Source organism: Amborella trichopoda, chromosome 1, assembly GCF_054954075.1.
Source record: "Amborella trichopoda isolate Santa Cruz 75 chromosome 1, AtrichopodaSantaCruz75HAP2 v2.0, whole genome shotgun sequence".
NCBI lineage: Eukaryota > Viridiplantae > Streptophyta > Magnoliopsida > Amborellales > Amborellaceae > Amborella > Amborella trichopoda.
Window position 1 is genome coordinate 4,598,870 of NC_142336.1, and position 6,491 is coordinate 4,605,360.

The window sequence follows — 6,491 nt, forward strand, 5'->3', positions numbered from 1 at the left end:
CTCCTTATGCTTGAACTAGTGGTTGGAATATCGTCACTTGAAAACCTTACACTGGGTTCTATCTTTTTCTCTCTCCATTTTCTATTCAATGTTTGTGCATGTATGCTCCTACAAATTCTAACAGAGAGATCACAAAATGTATGCCCAGCCCTTATGTCCATTCTATTAATAGATTTTAAGAAAGAGGTTGAGAGAAACACGGGACTTCCTCTTTTCTCACCTGTCTTCCAAACCACATATTTTACCATTGTCCGCATTCTCTCTTCAAAACTGAGCTGAAAAAAAAAAAAAAGAAAAAAAAAAAAAAAGAAAAAAGAAAAAAAGAAAAGAAAAGAAAAAGCAATGCTTTCTATCCTAAACAATCATATATTTTCCTATTGTCCACTGTCCACGTTCTTACTCCTATAAAAATCCTAAAAAGAAGCACATATTTTCCCATTGTCCACATTCTCTCTCCTAAAAGAAATACATATTTTCCCATTGTTCCCCTTGTCCACATTCTCTTTTCTAAAACGAACCAAAAATAACAACATATTTAAAAAATAACAACATATCACATATATTAACATATTTTCCTAATGTTTCTCTTTTCTAAAACGAACCAAAAATAACCACGTACTTAAAAAATAACAGCATATCACGTATTTTCACATATTTTCCTATTGTTCCCCTTGTCCACGTTCTCTTTTCTAAAAAGTACCACATATTTTAGCATATTTTCGAGTCACTTTCACTCCCAAATGAGTTAAAGAAACAAGGTTTTTCATTGCTGGTTTCATGGTTTATGTGTTTTTCAATGAGTTGAAGAAACCATGGGTTTTCATTGCGTTTCTGCCTCTTTGTGGTTTTTCATTACTAGTTTATATGTTTTGTTGTGGTTTATATGAGCTGGAAAGGTTTTTTTTTTTTTTTTGCTATGTGGTTGTAGTTTATATGCGATTAGAAAGGGTCTTTTGTGGGTTTTTCATTCCTGCTCGAAAAAGAGAGAGAAAAGTGGGAAAAGGAGAGAAAAAGGATTTGTTGGTTTTTGGTAGGGTTTAGGGGAGGAGAGAAAAGGAGAGGTTTTGAGGGAAGAGGAAAAAGGGCAAAACAGTTAAAAATTTTGTAGATATTTATTACATTAATTTTGACATTAGTTTCATTTAGAGATGATTTATCAAATTACTCAACCTCAATCTAGAATTGTAACAGTCCCGTAGCTCAGTTGGTTAGAGCGTTGGTCTTATGAGCCGAAGGTCGCGGGTTCGAGCCCCGCCGGGACTAAATTTTTTTAACACTAACACTCAGTTGGCTCATAAAACAAATAAATAAATTTGGCTCATAAAATAAATAAATAAATAAATTTTTTATTTACGTATCAAAAATAAATAAATAAATATTTTATTTATATATCAAAATAAATAAATAAATTTTTTACACTTACACTCAGTTGGCTCATCTCTGTAAAAATAAATAAATAAATTTATGTATCAAATAATAAAATTTATCTCTGTAAAAACAAATAAATAAATTTATGTATCAAATAATAAATTTTACATATTGGCTCATCTCTGTAAAAAAATAAAAAATAAAAAAATTTACTTATCAAAAAATACAATTTATGTATCAAATAGTAAATTAAAATTTACATATCAAATGCTTAGCAGCCATTTAGATTAACGAAAACCTTGATTTGAAAAGAAAATTATACTTTAGGGTTTTATCCGAATAGAAGACAGTTGGCTCATCTTTCTAAAATAATAAATTTTATATATCAAATAATAAATTTTAGGTCGCCATTTAGATTAAGGAAAACCTTATTGGAAAAGGAAATTATGCTTTAGGGTTTTATCCAAATATATGATCAAATAATAAATTTTACGTATCGAATGCTTAGCAGCCATTTAGATTAAAGAAAACCTTGATTTTTACGTATCAAATAATAAATTTTACGTAACCATTTAGATTAAGGAAAACCTTAATTTGAAAAGAAAATTATAGGAAATTTTAGCTTAGCAGCCATTTAGATTAAAGAAAGCCTTAATTTGAAAAGAAATTAATGGGAATTTTAGCTTAGCAGCGATTTAGAATAAGGAAAACCTTGATTTGAAAAGAAAATTATCGGAAATCTTAATATGTTTTACGTGAACTTCAATCAAAAAATTATGGGAAATTTTAATCTGTTTTACGTGAACTTCAACCAAATATATGAAAGTTGGCTGATCTCTGTAAAATAATGAATTTTACGTATCAAATGTTTAGCGGCCATTTAGAAATACTTAGCAGCCATTTAGATTAAGGAAAACCTTGATTTGAAAAGAAAGTTATAGAAAATTTTAATCTGTTTTATTTGAACTTTAACCAATATTTATTGATAAATTTTATCTATTTATCTACTTATAAAAACCCTTTAATTCACGAGGGACAATTTTAATTAAAATATTAAGTCCAATTAACATTAAATATAAATGAATCTTGAATAGAATGAAATGAAGATGTACGCAGCCATTTAGATTAAGGGAACCTTGATCTGAAAAGGATAAAATGAAGATATATGAAGCTGTTTAGATCAAGGAAAACCTTGATTTAAAAAGAAAAATATGCGAAATTTTAATCTGTTTTACGTGAACTTTAACCAATATTTATTGATAAATTTTATTTATTTATCAACTCATAAAAACCTTTTAATTCATGAGGGCTACAATTTAATTAAAACATTAATTCCAATTAACATTAAATATAAATGAATCTTGAATGGGATAAAATGAAGATATAAAAGAAATATAATTTAAAAGAATTTAAAGTTTTACCGGTCACTTCCGATGCCTCAAAGGTAAGATATATCTTCAATTTGCTATCATTTACCTCCTTCCCATACATATTCAATACAAAGGCACTTCACATAGAAATAACATGGAAAATGTGAAGTAACTAATAGCATGGAAAAGGTGAAGTTACGAATGATGTACTGCTCAAAAGAGATTCCCAATGTGTAAAATTTTGATGCTTAATCTTCTAAACAAATTGAAAATCACACTTTTCCATAGTGAAAAGATTTAGTTTTATTGTTAATTGTGAGATTCCCATGTTATTTTGGTTTAATTGGGAATGAACCAAGTAAAATTTCAAAAGAAAACGTGCTCCGGCGGGAGCACACATTATATTTACTTCCTCGAATAAAAGAGCTACTTAGTGTGGACACATATAACAACATACAAAGGCACCACCATAGCAATTGTGTTTGTATGGGCACAAGGCAGAGCAGTATAAAATTTTATAGAAATTGTATCTTGCATCTACAATAACTTATAGTTGTACGTTGCATGCACATGCATTCTTTGTGGATAAATCACACCCTTATAATATCAATTGATCAATGAACAAAATAGAGTATTCTCAAACTTAGAAGTATTTCAAGGTCTAGAATTTTGGTATCCACTTTAAAAGCATTCAATGAGTATTTAAAAAAAAAATTAAAAGAAAACTTTTTAGGTTCTAAAGACTTTGATCTGAGCTTCTAAACATATAGAATGTAATATTTTCTTTCTTCTTTTTTGTTTTTCAAAGTTGTTAGCTAGTATGAGGAGGTTACATCCCTAAAATGTGGGTTCTTAAAACTTATTCTAAGGGAGCATATGTTGTACTCCCCACTTGATGTCTCAAGGCTGCATAATCATTAGTAGCTCAAAAGCACTCTGTGTTTTTTTATAGTACTTATATGGTGATTCTGATCATCATCACCATCAAAGTCTTTTTTCAATTAATTGAGGTCGCCTACACAAATTTTGGTTTTTTTATAGTACTTATATGGTGACTCTGATCATCATCATCATCAAAGTCTTTTTTCAATTAATTGGGGTCGCCTACACAAATCTTGATCGGTCATTCTACTCTATAAAGGGTCATACTACTTTTTCGCCTATTGATGCCACTCCTAAATTCTCCTGCATGTTTTTATTTTGAATTCTATCCCTTCTTGTTTTGCCATTCATCAATATCAACGTCCTCATCTCAGCTACATTTATTATATGTGTATGTTAACATTCTGCCTCATAATACAAAATTGGTCTCACACTTGTCCTATAGAACTTATCCTTCAACTTTATTGATATTGGCAATAACATAAGTTCATATAAAAAAGACGTTTTTGGGCAGCTCTATCAATTTGCTCTAGCTGTAGCATGTTATAGTTTAAAGGTTGCAGTTTTTATCAGGAGAAAGCATGAGACTTTCCGGAAGGACAGCTATCCATTTAGAGATACGAAAGTACCTTTTAGGGAGACTACATTATAAAGGTACACCACCTCAAATCCCACTCGAAGTGCAATTCCTAGTTGGCTTTCAAATCATTTTAGTGGATATAAAAATATGGATTTCATGCACTAAAAAAAAAGGCTAAGTTATTCCCTAGATTGTCCATTTCAACCATTCATAGATCTACTGGATACACTATTTTTAGAGTTTCAAATTCCTCTCTTAGGGGCAAACTTGGCTTGTAGCCCAGCAAAGGCATCTGTATATACTATTTTAAGGTGTGATTTTACTAAATATTATTTGGGATTGTATACTATGAGATCATTTATTTTTGTTACAAGGAGGTCACAATTGCTATTAGACATTTGATGTCAAAGTTTATAGCTTTGGCTGTGTCACAAAATTTGATAAATTAATTTTTATTTTGAGTCTAATCAATGACACATCCGCAACCATCTGATGGTCAAGAGTGATTGTGACATCTTTGTATTAAAATAAAGGAAAAAGTTTATCCAGAGCCGATGCTCTAAACAATCAAATTTGAGCCTACCTCAAAATTTTCATTAGAACATGTTTTAATGCTCAAATATATTCAAATTGATCATTTTAACATCAAGATGCATAGACATGAGGAAAAATTGGATTTCAAGTTTTGAAAATAGTATATTTTGTTACGCAGTTTTGGACTGTCAATTTTCAAGATTTTCATAGATCTGTCGATTTACACTATTTGTAAACTTTAAACTTTATAAATAAATATGAAAACATATTTTAAGGCTATCACATAGATTTCCAATAGTAAACCCACATTTCTTGACACTATTTGAAGGTATGCTTTAATTTGATTCTTTAGAGCCTAGGCTCTATACAAATCGCACCCTAAAATAAAGATCTCGTATACTTTTCCATATTATAAAATAGTGGCCCTACAAAAACCTTTGCAAGGATACTTGCAACCTTAAAAACTAAAACATAAGGGGAGAAAAAGAAATAAGGAGAACATGTAAGAAGTGTTATCTTACAATTTTATAAAATACCCTTGGGTTCCAAAAAATTCAATAAATCTTAAACACCAAATGACTGAATAAAAATTTTAGTTTAATTATCATTATTATATATATTTTCCAATTAATTAGGGTCTGCTACTTAAATCTTGATCCGTCATTCTGCTCTATTAAAAGTCATACCCTCAGTGAGGCTATGAACGCTCATATCTTTTCGGACTACTTCCAACCACTTCTTTTTGGGCATATCCCTTGTCCTTTTCAGTCCCTCCACTATCTAACTTTAGATGGGATAGTTATTAACCTTTTATGATCATACTGTTACGGCAGTTGTAGTGATCATCTTTACCATATTATACATTTTAGACTGTGATAAAAGATTTCGTATTTCCATAGGAGTATTCTATCCTTTTACTCCCTCATGTAAAACCCAGATCCCAAGTTTTGAAGAGGTGACTTCTTCAACTCATAGACTATCTTCTATGAAAAGTTTTGCACTCTCTATAAGCCAAAAAAAAACAAAAAATGTCTTAAGATTGAATGGTGACCATCCAATTTTTGGAATGCGAGATCTAGGCGTTTGAGACTTCAAAATCCAAATACTTATCTTTTAAAAATAATCATCTAGTGATTTTAAGTGGTCCCTAAATTTTCTTCTAGGTAAGTCTTCTACCCGAGGGACCCAATGCATGGTATATGCTCCTACCGGAACATAATATATGCGCTCTTATGACATTGTTTGCCTCCATAGCCTTAGGGGACCCGAACCTTAAAACAAAATTTATGGGACGCGGACCCAACTGGACCTAAAATTATCGGACCCATACCCGATTGGACCCGAAATAATCGGACCTAGACCCGATTGGATCTGACCCAAAAATAAAAAATATATATTTAAATATTAATATATAGTTATATTTATTCAAATAGTAATTCATGTATTATTTAAATATTATAACTCAAAATATACAATTATATTGATTTAAATAAAACTAAATAACATTAAAATATTATATATTAAATAATAACACTATTTGGGTAGGTCCGGTCAGGTCTACATGAACCTGGATCCAGACCTGAATAGTATTTAGATCTAAATACGACTTGCCGGATCCAATTCTTGGACCCATACCCAGACCATAGTTAGCAAGTCGGGGACTATCAATAAATCGGCTCACCATAAAATCGGAAACAAATAGTTTTTATTTTAAAAATCGGATGAAAAAATCGGGTAAAAAATACGGATCGACAAAA

General features: G+C 30.4%; 1 non-coding gene across 1 annotated transcript; it reads left to right on the forward strand.

The window, feature by feature from the left end:
- The first annotated feature begins 1,189 nt into the window (after positions 1 to 1,189).
- On the forward strand, positions 1,190 to 1,263 carry TRNAI-UAU (transfer RNA isoleucine (anticodon UAU)). Its single transcript has one exon. It is a non-coding gene; the product is annotated as a tRNA-Ile (tRNA).
- Positions 1,264 to 6,491: the final 5,228 nt, after the last annotated feature.